This window comes from Hyla sarda, unplaced genomic scaffold (assembly GCF_029499605.1).
Source record: "Hyla sarda isolate aHylSar1 unplaced genomic scaffold, aHylSar1.hap1 scaffold_416, whole genome shotgun sequence".
In the NCBI taxonomy this organism is placed as follows: domain Eukaryota; kingdom Metazoa; phylum Chordata; class Amphibia; order Anura; family Hylidae; genus Hyla; species Hyla sarda.
In genome coordinates this window covers 101,490-116,248 of record NW_026610431.1, presented here as the reverse complement: position 1 = coordinate 116,248, position 14,759 = coordinate 101,490, and the positions used below count along the sequence as shown (strand labels likewise).

The 14,759-nt window shown below is 45.9% G+C and overlaps 6 non-coding genes across 6 annotated transcripts; all 6 read right to left on the bottom strand.

The window, feature by feature from the left end:
- Window positions 1-1,609: 1,609 nt before the first annotated feature.
- Window positions 1,610-1,800, bottom strand: LOC130333848 (U2 spliceosomal RNA). The gene has a single exon (XR_008875903.1). It is a non-coding gene; the product is annotated as a U2 spliceosomal RNA (small nuclear RNA).
- Window positions 1,801-3,881: 2,081 nt separating this feature from the next.
- Window positions 3,882-4,072, bottom strand: LOC130333847 (U2 spliceosomal RNA). The gene has a single exon (XR_008875902.1). It is a non-coding gene; the product is annotated as a U2 spliceosomal RNA (small nuclear RNA).
- Window positions 4,073-6,168: 2,096 nt separating this feature from the next.
- Window positions 6,169-6,359, bottom strand: LOC130333846 (U2 spliceosomal RNA). The gene has a single exon (XR_008875901.1). It is a non-coding gene; the product is annotated as a U2 spliceosomal RNA (small nuclear RNA).
- A 2,069-nt stretch (window positions 6,360-8,428) lies between these two features.
- Window positions 8,429-8,619, bottom strand: LOC130333866 (U2 spliceosomal RNA). Its single transcript, XR_008875919.1, has one exon. It is a non-coding gene; the product is annotated as a U2 spliceosomal RNA (small nuclear RNA).
- Window positions 8,620-10,713: 2,094 nt separating this feature from the next.
- LOC130333865 (U2 spliceosomal RNA) lies at window positions 10,714-10,904 on the bottom strand. The gene has a single exon (XR_008875918.1). It is a non-coding gene; the product is annotated as a U2 spliceosomal RNA (small nuclear RNA).
- Window positions 10,905-12,963: 2,059 nt separating this feature from the next.
- LOC130333863 (U2 spliceosomal RNA) lies at window positions 12,964-13,154 on the bottom strand. Its single transcript, XR_008875916.1, has one exon. It is a non-coding gene; the product is annotated as a U2 spliceosomal RNA (small nuclear RNA).
- Window positions 13,155-14,759: the final 1,605 nt, after the last annotated feature.

The window sequence follows — 14,759 nt, the reverse complement described above, 5'->3', positions numbered from 1 at the left end:
CCTCATAAAGCTGTCGCTGCTGTGAAGGTTCTAGGTGACATCACAAATCCCTATGGTTACATACACAACAAAGCTGGGTTGTTGTTGTTTACACTCTGCAAGGCCTGTGGAAGTGAGTGACATCATAGCACTGTAGTTCTGAGGGTTCTAGATGGATGCAACAATCTCCTGTTGCTTCTATGAAGGCCATAATAGACGACATCACCAAACAGCTCCATAGTCACATACACAGCAAAGGAGAGATGTTGTTTACACCTAGTGATGTCAGTGGTATTGAGTGACATCACAGCACAGTGCTAAGGCTCCTGGGCCTGGACACAGCAGCGGCTGCAATATCTCAACGGAGAATACGTTTATATATATGTGTGTGTGTGCGCGTATATATATATATATATATATATATATATATATATATATATATATTTCTCCGCCGAAATCACTTTTAAACCCATTTCCACCTTTTTTTCCCTTCTCTTCCTCTTACTTTTTTTTCACGTTTTTTTACGTTTTTCTCCTTTTCGCCTCTTTTCTGGGCGTATTATTCTTCTTTTTCTTCTTTTTTTTCGTCTAATGCATACCCCATCAGTGCAGCAATGCTTATTCAATACCGCCAGCAGATGGAGACACTGGGGGATAATTTTCTAAGGATTTATACTGATTTTTCCTGTCTGAATTTGTCGCACAGAAAGTTGCAGGCCAAATATGTGTGACATTTCTGCGACTTTAGCTTCTAGAGCATTTTTACAACATTATACATAGGTGCTGAATACATAAAAAGCGACTGTTCAGCGACAGACAAGTCGCATCGGCTGAAAGTAGGCCAGAATGTCAGTCCATGTTGGAGCAGGTTTAGATACAGTCTAAAGTATAGATCTCAAAGTCTGTGCACAGAATTTAGCAAGGGCCTCGCACCTTCTGATGCATCAGGTAGGTGCACAATAGCATAGCCTAACCCTCTGTACTTTGGTCTATATTGATGCGGGACATAGACAGCCAGCTGATGACCAATCCATTAGTGCAATGGATGGCTGGAAGCATTTGTCTTTGCCTTTGCAATACCACAGAAGCAATGCATGGTCAATGTACAGCAATGACACACCTTTGTGAACAGCCAGGAGACCCCCCCCCCCCCCCATGTTATGTTACATAGTTACATAGTTAGTACGGTCGAAAAAAGACATATGTCCATCAAGTTCAACCAGGGAATTAAGGGGTAGGGGTGTGGCGCGATATTGGGGAAGGGATGAGATTTTATATTTCTTCATAAGCATTAATCTTATTTTGTCAATTAGGAACATTCAGCACCCACCCGCTATCAAGGCAGCTGCCTATCATGTCATGCCCTACCTGCACAGGTGTGCTGGCTACTCAAATGATCCAATTAAGGAGGCCATTTAGTCAGCAGCAGCAGAAGTCCTGTGCCTGGACGCTCCAACAGCGGCCAGACACAAGCAGAAGCAGAAGCAGCAGAAGCAGCAGAAGCAGCAGCAGCACCACCTTTTGTTTTTTGGCTGCAGCAGCAGCAGCAAGGCCCACAGGGCTGGCTAGCTGGCTAGCCAGCAAGCAGGTAGCAATGAAAGTAGGAATCTTTCTTTTTAACCCTGTAAGGGGGTGGTGCACTGTACCCGAAGATACTGCCATATCGGGTCAATGCATAGGGCGACGGAAGCAAGCTTCGAAATCGGCCCCCGTTCTCAAAAATCCATTTAATATATGGTCCCCAGATAGGGGACGTATCAGATATTAAACTGATAAGAACAGATACTACACTTGATCTTAGCCAAAAGGCCGAGAAGCGATAACCGTGAAAGGGGCGGGCCCAACAAGGTGCCCTTCATGGGCACTATCACTGCTTGCTGTCAGGGAGGCTGCCAGACAATTTTCCATGCACACTCTGGGCTGGGGGGCAGTCAACCACCAGTACACACAGCAGAACCTAAACCCATACCATTATTGCTAAGCAGCAAGACAGGGGCCCATTGCACTCCCACGGGGCCTTTTTAAATGCAATCCATAACCCGGATTTGCCAGGAACCCTTCTTACTCCTCCTACTTGCATGTGACACTGGGCTTAGGATCTGCATAGGAAACACACACACAAGCACACACCTACCTTTGTTGCCTGCAGATGCCTCCTTGGCTGTCCCCAAACGGTATCAAACCAACACCCACGGGAAGCTGTAAGCATAGAGGACATGCCTGCACCCCATTGGACTTACCTGTGTGGGTTAAACCCGGGTTATTTGACAACCTATGGCGGTGATGGTTCTGCTCAGGCAGAGCAGTGCTGATGCTCCTCATAAAGCTGTCGCTGCTGTGAAGGTTCTAGGTGACATCACAAATCCCTATGGTTACATACACAACAAAGCTGGGTTGTTGTTGTTTACACTCTGCAAGGCCTGTGGAAGTGAGTGACATCATAGCACTGTAGTTCTGAGGGTTCTAGATGGATGCAACAATCTCCTGTTGCTTCTATGAAGGCCATAATAGACGACATCACCAAACAGCTCCATAGTCACATACACAGCAAAGGAGAGATGTTGTTTACACCTAGTGATGTCAGTGGTATTGAGTGACATCACAGCACAGTGCTAAGGCTCCTGGGCCTGGACACAGCAGCGGCTGCAATATCTCAACGGAGAATACGTTTATATATATGTGTGTGTGTGCGCGTATATATATATATATATATATATATATATATATATATATTTCTCCGCCGAAATCACTTTTAAACCCATTTCCACCTTTTTTTCCCTTCTCTTCCTCTTACTTTTTTTTCAAGTTTTTTTACGTTTTTCTCCTTTTCGCCTCTTTTCTGGGCGTATTATTCTTCTTTTTCTTCTTTTTTTTCGTCTAATGCATACCCCATCAGTGCAGCAATGCTTATTCAATACCGCCAGCAGATGGAGACACTGGGGGATAATTTTCTAAGGATTTATACTGATTTTTCCTGTCTGAATTTGTCGCACAGAAAGTTGCAGGCCAAATATGTGTGACATTTCTGCGAATTTAGCTTCTAGAGCATTTTTACAACATTATACATAGGTGCTGAATACATAAAAAGCGACTGTTCAGCGACAGACAAGTCGCATCGGCTGAAAGTAGGCCAGAATGTCAGTCCATGTTGGAGCAGGTTTAGATACAGTCTAAAGTATAGATCTCAAAGTCTGTGCACAGAATTTAGCAAGGGCCTCGCACCTTCTGATGCATCAGGTAGGTGCACAATAGCATAGCCTAACCCTCTGTACTTTGGTCTATATTGATGCGGGACATAGACAGCCAGCTGATGACCAATCCATTAGTGCAATGGATGGCTGGAAGCATTTGTCTTTGCCTTTGCAATACCACAGAAGCAATGCATGGTCAATGTACAGCAATGACACACCTGTGTGAACAGCCAGGAGACCCCCCCCCCATGTTATGTTACATAGTTACATAGTTAGTACGGTCGAAAAAAGACATATGTCCATCAAGTTCAACCAGGGAATTAAGGGGTAGGGGTGTGGCGCGATATTGGGGAAGGGATGAGATTTTATATTTCTTCATAAGCATTAATCTTATTTTGTCAATTAGGAACATTCAGCACCCACCCGCTATCAAGGCAGCTGCCTATCATGTCATGCCCTACCTGCACAGGTTTGCTGGCTACTCAAATGATCCAATTAAGGAGGCCATTTAGTCAGCAGCAGCAGAAGTCCTGTGCCTGGACGCTCCAACAGCGGCCAGACACAAGCAGAAGCAGAAGCAGCAGAAGCAGCAGCAGCACCACCTTTTGTTTTTTGGCTGCAGCAGCAGCAAGGCCCACAGGGCTGGCTAGCTGGCTAGCCAGCAAGCAGGTAGCAATGAAAGTAGGAATCTTTCTTTTTAACCCTGTAAGGGGGTGGTGCACTGTACCCGAAGATACTGCCATATCGGGTCAATGCATAGGGCGACGGAAGCAAGCTTCGAAATCGGCCCCCGTTCTCAAAAATCCATTTAATATATGGTCCCCAGATAGGGGACGTATCAGATATTAAACTGATAAGAACAGATACTACACTTGATCTTAGCCAAAAGGCCGAGAAGCGATAACCGTGAAAGGGGCGGGCCCAACAAGGTGCCCTTCATGGGCACTATCACTGCTTGCTGTCAGGGAGGCTGCCAGACAATTTTCCATGCACACTCTGGGCTGGGGGGCAGTCAACCACCAGTACACACAGCAGAACCTAAACCCATACCATTATTGCTAAGCAGCAAGACAGGGGCCCATTGCACTCCCACGGGGCCTTTTTAAATGCAATCCATAACCCGGATTTGCCAGGAACCCTTCTTACTCCTCCTACTTGCATGTGACACTGGGCTTAGGATCTGCATAGGAAACACACACACAAGCACACACCTACCTTTGTTGCCTGCAGATGCCTCCTTGGCTGTCCCCAAACGGTATCAAACCAACACCCACGGGAAGCTGTAAGCATAGAGGACATGCCTGCACCCCATTGGACTTACCTGTGTGGGTTAAACCCGGGTTATTTGACAACCTATGGCGGTGATGGTTCTGCTCAGGCAGAGCAGTGCTGATGCTCCTCATAAAGCTGTCGCTGCTGTGAAGGTTCTAGGTGACATCACAAATCCCTATGGTTACATACACAACAAAGCTGGGTTGTTGTTGTTTACACTCTGCAAGGCCTGTGGAAGTGAGTGACATCATAGCACTGTAGTTCTGAGGGTTCTAGATGGATGCAACAATCTCCTGTTGCTTCTATGAAGGCCATAATAGACGACATCACCAAACAGCTCCATAGTCACATACACAGCAAAGGAGAGATGTTGTTTACACCTAGTGATGTCAGTGGTATTGAGTGACATCACAGCACAGTGCTAAGGCTCCTGGGCCTGGACACAGCAGCGGCTGCAATATCTCAACGGAGAATACGTTTATATATATGTGTGTGTGTGCGCGTATATATATATATATATATATATATATATATATATATATATATATTTCTCCGCCGAAATCACTTTTAAACCCATTTCCACCTTTTTTTCCCTTCTCTTCCTCTTACTTTTTTTTCACGTTTTTTTACGTTTTTCTCCTTTTCGCCTCTTTTCTGGGCGTATTATTCTTCTTTTTCTTCTTTTTTTTCGTCTAATGCATACCCCATCAGTGCAGCAATGCTTATTCAATACCGCCAGCAGATGGAGACACTGGGGGATAATTTTCTAAGGATTTATACTGATTTTTCCTGTCTGAATTTGTCGCACAGAAAGTTGCAGGCCAAATATGTGTGACATTTCTGCGACTTTAGCTTCTAGAGCATTTTTACAACATTATACATAGGTGCTGAATACATAAAAAGCGACTGTTCAGCGACAGACAAGTCGCATCGGCTGAAAGTAGGCCAGAATGTCAGTCCATGTTGGAGCAGGTTTAGATACAGTCTAAAGTATAGATCTCAAAGTCTGTGCACAGAATTTAGCAAGGGCCTCGCACCTTCTGATGCATCAGGTAGGTGCACAATAGCATAGCCTAACCCTCTGTACTTTGGTCTATATTGATGCGGGACATAGACAGCCAGCTGATGACCAATCCATTAGTGCAATGGATGGCTGGAAGCATTTGTCTTTGCCTTTGCAATACCACAGAAGCAATGCATGGTCAATGTACAGCAATGACACACCTGTGTGAACAGCCAGGAGACCCCCCCCCCATGTTATGTTACATAGTTACATAGTTAGTACGGTCGAAAAAAGACATATGTCCATCAAGTTCAACCAGGGAATTAAGGGGTAGGGGTGTGGCGCGATATTGGGGAAGGGATGAGATTTTATATTTCTTCATAAGCATTAATCTTATTTTGTCAATTAGGAACATTCAGCACCCACCCGCTATCAAGGCAGCTGCCTATCATGTCATGCCCTACCTGCACAGGTGTGCTGGCTACTCAAATGATCCAATTAAGGAGGCCATTTAGTCAGCAGCAGCAGAAGTCCTGTGCCTGGACGCTCCAACAGCGGCCAGACACAAGCAGAAGCAGCAGAAGCAGAAGCAGCAGAAGCAGCAGCAGCACCACCTTTTGTTTTTTGGCTGCAGCAGCAGCAAGGCCCACAGGGCTGGCTAGCTGGCTAGCCAGCAAGCAGGTAGCAATGAAAGTAGGAATCTTTCTTTTTAACCCTGTAAGGGGGTGGTGCACTGTACCCGAAGATACTGCCATATCGGGTCAATGCATAGGGCGACGGAAGCAAGCTTCGAAATCGGCCCCCGTTCTCAAAAATCCATTTAATATATGGTCCCCAGATAGGGGACGTATCAGATATTAAACTGATAAGAACAGATACTACACTTGATCTTAGCCAAAAGGCCGAGAAGCGATAACCGTGAAAGGGGCGGGCCCAACAAGGTGCCCTTCATGGGCACTATCACTGCTTGCTGTCAGGGAGGCTGCCAGACAATTTTCCATGCACACTCTGGGCTGGGGGGCAGTCAACCACCAGTACACACAGCAGAACCTAAACCCATACCATTATTGCTAAGCAGCAAGACAGGGGCCCATTGCACTCCCACGGGGCCTTTTTAAATGCAATCCATAACCCGGATTTGCCAGGAACCCGTCTTACTCCTCCTACTTGCATGTGACACTGGGCTTAGGATCTGCATAGGAAACACACACACAAGCACACACCTACCTTTGTTGCCTGCAGATGCCTCCTTGGCTGTCCCCAAACGGTATCAAACCAACACCCACGGGAAGCTGTAAGCATAGAGGACATGCCTGCACCACATTGGACTTACCTGTGTGGGTTAAACCCGGGTTATTTGACAACCTATGGCGGTGATGGTTCTGCTCAGGCAGAGCAGTGCTGATGCTCCTCATAAAGCTGTCGCTGCTGTGAAGGTTCTAGGTGACATCACAAATCCCTATGGTTACATACACAACAAAGCTGGGTTGTTGTTGTTTACACTCTGCAAGGCCTGTGGAAGTGAGTGACATCATAGCACTGTAGTTCTGAGGGTTCTAGATGGATGCAACAATCTCCTGTTGCTTCTATGAAGGCCATAATAGACGACATCACCAAACAGCTCCATAGTCACATACACAGCAAAGGAGAGATGTTGTTTACACCTAGTGATGTCAGTGGTATTGAGTGACATCACAGCACAGTGCTAAGGCTCCTGGGCCTGGACACAGCAGCGGCTGCAATATCTCAACGGAGAATACGTTTATATATATGTGTGTGTGTGCGCGTATATATATATATATATATATATTTCTCCGCCGAAATCACTTTTAAACCCATTTCCACCTTTTTTTTCCCTTCTCTTCCTCTTACTTTTTTTTCACGTTTTTTTACGTTTTTCTCCTTTTCGCCTCTTTTCTGGGCGTATTATTCTTCTTTTTCTTCTTTTTTTTCGTCTAATGCATACCCCATCAGTGCAGCAATGCTTATTCAATACCGCCAGCAGATGGAGACACTGGGGGATAATTTTCTAAGGATTTATACTGATTTTTCCTGTCTGAATTTGTCGCACAGAAAGTTGCAGGCCAAATATGTGTGACATTTCTGCGACTTTAGCTTCTAGAGCATTTTTACAACATTATACATAGGTGCTGAATACATAAAAAGCGACTGTTCAGCGACAGACAAGTCGCATCGGCTGAAAGTAGGCCAGAATGTCAGTCCATGTTGGAGCAGGTTTAGATACAGTCTAAAGTATAGATCTCAAAGTCTGTGCACAGAATTTAGCAAGGGCCTCGCACCTTCTGATGCATCAGGTAGGTGCACAATAGCATAGCCTAACCCTCTGTACTTTGGTCTATATTGATGCGGGACATAGACAGCCAGCTGATGACCAATCCATTAGTGCAATGGATGGCTGGAAGCATTTGTCTTTGCCTTTGCAATACCACAGAAGCAATGCATGGTCAATGTACAGCAATGACACACCTGTGTGAACAGCCAGGAGACCCCCCCCCCCCCATGTTATGTTACATAGTTACATAGTTAGTACGGTCGAAAAAAGACATATGTCCATCAAGTTCAACCAGGGAATTAAGGGGTAGGGGTGTGGCGCGATATTGGGGAAGGGATGAGATTTTATATTTCTTCATAAGCATTAATCTTATTTTGTCAATTAGGAACATTCAGCACCCACCCGCTATCAAGGCAGCTGCCTATCATGTCATGCCCTACCTGCACAGGTGTGCTGGCTACTCAAATGATCCAATTAAGGAGGCCATTTAGTCAGCAGCAGCAGAAGTCCTGTGCCTGGACGCTCCAACAGCGGCCAGACACAAGCAGAAGCAGAAGCAGCAGAAGCAGCAGCAGCACCACCTTTTGTTTTTTGGCTGCAGCAGCAGCAAGGCCCACAGGGCTGGCTAGCTGGCTAGCCAGCAAGCAGGTAGCAATGAAAGTAGGAATCTTTCTTTTTAACCCTGTATGGGGGTGGTGCACTGTACCCGAAGATACTGCCATATCGGGTCAATGCATAGGGCGACGGAAGCAAGCTTCGAAATCGGCCCCCGTTCTCAAAAATCCATTTAATATATGGTCCCCAGATAGGGGACGTATCAGATATTAAACTGATAAGAACAGATACTACACTTGATCTTAGCCAAAAGGCCGAGAAGCGATAACCGTGAAAGGGGCGGGCCCAACAAGGTGCCCTTCATGGGCACTATCACTGCTTGCTGTCAGGGAGGCTGCCAGACAATTTTCCATGCACACTCTGGGCTGGGGGGCAGTCAACCACCAGTACACACAGCAGAACCTAAACCCATACCATTATTGCTAAGCAGCAAGACAGGGGCCCATTGCACTCCCACGGGGCCTTTTTAAATGCAATCCATAACCCGGATTTGCCAGGAACCCTTCTTACTCCTCCTACTTGCATGTGACACTGGGCTTAGGATCTGCATAGGAAACACACACACAAGCACACACCTACCTTTGTTGCCTGCAGATGCCTCCTTGGCTGTCCCCAAACGGTATCAAACCAACACCCACGGGAAGCTGTAAGCATAGAGGACATGCCTGCACCCCATTGGACTTACCTGTGTGGGTTAAACCCGGGTTATTTGACAACCTATGGCGGTGATGGTTCTGCTCAGGCAGAGCAGTGCTGATGCTCCTCATAAAGCTGTCGCTGCTGTGAAGGTTCTAGGTGACATCACAAATCCCTATGGTTACATACACAACAAAGCTGGGTTGTTGTTGTTTACACTCTGCAAGGCCTGTGGAAGTGAGTGACATCATAGCACTGTAGTTCTGAGGGTTCTAGATGGATGCAACAATCTCCTGTTGCTTCTATGAAGGCCATAATAGACGACATCACCAAACAGCTCCATAGTCACATACACAGCAAAGGAGAGATGTTGTTTACACCTAGTGATGTCAGTGGTATTGAGTGACATCACAGCACAGTGCTAAGGCTCCTGGGCCTGGACACAGCAGCGGCTGCAATATCTCAACGGAGAATACGTTTATATATATGTGTGTGTGTGCGCGTATATATATATATATATATATATATATATATATATATATATATATATTTCTCCGCCGAAATCACTTTTAAACCCATTTCCACCTTTTTTTCCCTTCTCTTCCTCTTACTTTTTTTTCACGTTTTTTTACGTTTTTCTCCTTTTCGCCTCTTTTCTGGGCGTATTATTCTTCTTTTTCTTCTTTTTTTCCGTCTAATGCATACCCCATCAGTGCAGCAATGCTTATTCAATACCGCCAGCAGATGGAGACACTGGGGGATAATTTTCTAAGGATTTATACTGATTTTTCCTGTCTGAATTTGTCGCACAGAAAGTTGCAGGCCAAATATGTGTGACATTTCTGCGACTTTAGCTTCTAGAGCATTTTTACAACATTATACATAGGTGCTGAATACATAAAAAGCGACTGTTCAGCGACAGACAAGTCGCATCGGCTGAAAGTAGGCCAGAATGTCAGTCCATGTTGGAGCAGGTTTAGATACAGTCTAAAGTATAGATCTCAAAGTCTGTGCACAGAATTTAGCAAGGGCCTCGCACCTTCTGATGCATCAGGTAGGTGCACAATAGCATAGCCTAACCCTCTGTACTTTGGTCTATATTGATGCGGGACATAGACAGCCAGCTGATGACCAATCCATTAGTGCAATGGATGGCTGGAAGCATTTGTCTTTGCCTTTGCAATACCACAGAAGCAATGCATGGTCAATGTACAGCAATGACACACCTGTGTGAACAGCCAGGAGACCCCCCCCCCCCCCCATGTTATGTTACATAGTTACATAGTTAGTACGGTCGAAAAAAGACATATGTCCATCAAGTTCAACCAGGGAATTAAGGGGTAGGGGTGTGGCGCGATATTGGGGAAGGGATGAGATTTTATATTTCTTCATAAGCATTAATCTTATTTTGTCAATTAGGAACATTCAGCACCCACCCGCTATCAAGGCAGCTGCCTATCATGTCATGCCCTACCTGCACAGGTGTGCTGGCTACTCAAATGATCCAATTAAGGAGGCCATTTAGTCAGCAGCAGCAGAAGTCCTGTGCCTGGACGCTCCAACAGCGGCCAGACACAAGCAGAAGCAGAAGCAGCAGAAGCAGCAGCAGCACCACCTTTTGTTTTTTGGCTGCAGCAGCAGCAAGGCCCACAGGGCTGGCTAGCTGGCTAGCCAGCAAGCAGGTAGCAATGAAAGTAGGAATCTTTCTTTTTAACCCTGTATGGGGGTGGTGCACTGTACCCGAAGATACTGCCATATCGGGTCAATGCATAGGGCGACGGAAGCAAGCTTCGAAATCGGCCCCCGTTCTCAAAAATCCATTTAATATATGGTCCCCAGATAGGGGACGTATCAGATATTAAACTGATAAGAACAGATACTACACTTGATCTTAGCCAAAAGGCCGAGAAGCGATAACCGTGAAAGGGGCGGGCCCAACAAGGTGCCCTTCATGGGCACTATCACTGCTTGCTGTCAGGGAGGCTGCCAGACAATTTTCCATGCACACTCTGGGCTGGGGGGCAGTCAACCACCAGTACACACAGCAGAACCTAAACCCATACCATTATTGCTAAGCAGCAAGACAGGGGCCCATTGCACTCCCACGGGGCCTTTTTAAATGCAATCCATAACCCGGATTTGCCAGGAACCCTTCTTACTCCTCCTACTTGCATGTGACACTGGGCTTAGGATCTGCATAGGAAACACACACACAAGCACACACCTACCTTTGTTGCCTGCAGATGCCTCCTTGGCTGTCCCCAAACGGTATCAAACCAACACCCACGGGAAGCTGTAAGCATAGAGGACATGCCTGCACCCCATTGGACTTACCTGTGTGGGTTAAACCCGGGTTATTTGACAACCTATGGCGGTGATGGTTCTGCTCAGGCAGAGCAGTGCTGATGCTCCTCATAAAGCTGTCGCTGCTGTGAAGGTTCTAGGTGACATCACAAATCCCTATGGTTACATACACAACAAAGCTGGGTTGTTGTTGTTTACACTCTGCAAGGCCTGTGGAAGTGAGTGACATCATAGCACTGTAGTTCTGAGGGTTCTAGATGGATGCAACAATCTCCTGTTGCTTCTATGAAGGCCATAATAGACGACATCACCAAACAGCTCCATAGTCACATACACAGCAAAGGAGAGATGTTGTTTACACCTAGTGATGTCAGTGGTATTGAGTGACATCACAGCACAGTGCTAAGGCTCCTGGGCCTGGACACAGCAGCGGCTGCAATATCTCAACGGAGAATACGTTTATATATATGTGTGTGTGTGCGCGTATATATATATATATTTCTCCGCCGAAATCACTTTTAAACCCATTTCCACCTTTTTTTCCCTTCTCTTCCTCTTACTTTTTTTTCACGTTTTTTTACGTTTTTCTCCTTTTCGCCTCTTTTCTGGGCGTATTATTCTTCTTTTTCTTCTTTTTTTTCGTCTAATGCATACCCCATCAGTGCAGCAATGCTTATTCAATACCGCCAGCAGATGGAGACACTGGGGGATAATTTTCTAAGGATTTATACTGATTTTTCCTGTCTGAATTTGTCGCACAGAAAGTTGCAGGCCAAATATGTGTGACATTTCTGCGACTTTAGCTTCTAGAGCATTTTTACAACATTATACATAGGTGCTGAATACATAAAAAGCGACTGTTCAGCGACAGACAAGTCGCATCGGCTGAAAGTAGGCCAGAATGTCAGTCCATGTTGGAGCAGGTTTAGATACAGTCTAAAGTATAGATCTCAAAGTCTGTGCACAGAATTTAGCAAGGGCCTCGCACCTTCTGATGCATCAGGTAGGTGCACAATAGCATAGCCTAACCCTCTGTACTTTGGTCTATATTGATGCGGGACATAGACAGCCAGCTGATGACCAATCCATTAGTGCAATGGATGGCTGGAAGCATTTGTCTTTGCCTTTGCAATACCACAGAAGCAATGCATGGTCAATGTACAGCAATGACACACCTGTGTGAACAGCCAGGAGACCCCCCCCCCCCATGTTATGTTACATAGTTACATAGTTAGTACGGTCGAAAAAAGACATATGTCCATCAAGTTCAACCAGGGAATTAAGGGGTAGGGGTGTGGCGCGATATTGGGGAAGGGATGAGATTTTATATTTCTTCATAAGCATTAATCTTATTTTGTCAATTAGGAACATTCAGCACCCACCCGCTATCAAGGCAGCTGCCTATCATGTCATGCCCTACCTGCACAGGTGTGCTGGCTACTCAAATGATCCAATTAAGGAGGCCATTTAGTCAGCAGCAGCAGAAGTCCTGTGCCTGGACGCTCCAACAGCGGCCAGACACAAGCAGAAGCAGAAGCAGCAGAAGCAGCAGCAGCACCACCTTTTGTTTTTTGGCTGCAGCAGCAGCAAGGCCCACAGGGCTGGCTAGCTGGCTAGCCAGCAAGCAGGTAGCAATGAAAGTAGGAATCTTTCTTTTTAACCCTGTATGGGGGTGGTGCACTGTACCCGAAGATACTGCCATATCGGGTCAATGCATAGGGCGACGGAAGCAAGCTTCGAAATCGGCCCCCGTTCTCAAAAATCCATTTAATATATGGTCCCCAGATAGGGGACGTATCAGATATTAAACTGATAAGAACAGATACTACACTTGATCTTAGCCAAAAGGCCGAGAAGCGATAACCGTGAAAGGGGCGGGCCCAACAAGGTGCCCTTCATGGGCACTATCACTGCTTGCTGTCAGGGAGGCTGCCAGACAATTTTCCATGCACACTCTGGGCTGGGGGGCAGTCAACCACCAGTACACACAGCAGAACCTAAACCCATACCATTATTGCTAAGCAGCAAGACAGGGGCCCATTGCACTCCCACGGGGCCTTTTTAAATGCAATCCATAACCCGGATTTGCCAGGAACCCTTCTTACTCCTCCTACTTGCATGTGACACTGGGCTTAGGATCTGCATAGGAAACACACACACAAGCACACACCTACCTTTGTTGCCTGCAGATGCCTCCTTGGCTGTCCCCAAACGGTATCAAACCAACACCCACGGGAAGCTGTAAGCATAGAGGACATGCCTGCACCCCATTGGACTTACCTGTGTGGGTTAAACCCGGGTTATTTGACAACCTATGGCGGTGATGGTTCTGCTCAGGCAGAGCAGTGCTGATGCTCCTCATAAAGCTGTCGCTGCTGTGAAGGTTCTAGGTGACATCACAAATCCCTATGGTTACATACACAACAAAGCTGGGTTGTTGTTGTTTACACTCTGCAAGGCCTGTGGAAGTGAGTGACATCATAGCACTGTAGTTCTGAGGGTTCTAGATGGATGCAACAATCTCCTGTTGCTTCTATGAAGGCCATAATAGACGACATCACCAAACAGCTCCATAGTCACATACACAGCAAAGGAGAGATGTTGTTTACACCTAGTGATGTCAGTGGTATTGAGTGACATCACAGCACAGTGCTAAGGCTCCTGGGCCTGGACACAGCAGCGGCTGCAATATCTCAACGGAGAATACGTTTATATATATGTGTGTGTGTGCGCGTATATATATATATATATATATATATATATATATATATATATATTTCTCCGCCGAAATCACTTTTAAACCCATTTCCACCTTTTTTTCCCTTCTCTTCCTCTTACTTTTTTTTCACGTTTTTTTACGTTTTTCTCCTTTTCGCCTCTTTTCTGGGCGTATTATTCTTCTTTTTCTTCTTTTTTTTCGTCTAATGCATACCCCATCAGTGCAGCAATGCTTATTCAATACCGCCAGCAGATGGAGACACTGGGGGATAATTTTCTAAGGATTTATACTGATTTTTCCTGTCTGAATTTGTCGCACAGAAAGTTGCAGGCCAAATATGTGTGACATTTCTGCGACTTTAGCTTCTAGAGCATTTTTACAACATTATACATAGGTGCTGAATACATAAAAAGCGACTGTTCAGCGACAGACAAGTCGCATCGGCTGAAAGTAGGCCAGAATGTCAGTCCATGTTGGAGCAGGTTTAGATACAGTCTAAAGTATAGATCTCAAAGTCTGTGCACAGAATTTAGCAAGGGCCTCGCACCTTCTGATGCATCAGGTAGGTGCACAATAGCATAGCCTAACCCTCTGTACTTTGGTCTATATTGATGCGGGACATAGACAGCCAGCTGATGACCAATCCATTAGTGCAATGGATGGCTGGAAGCATTTGTCTTTGCCTTTGCAATACCACAGAAGCAATGCATGGTCAATGTACAGCAATGACACACCTGTGTGAACAGC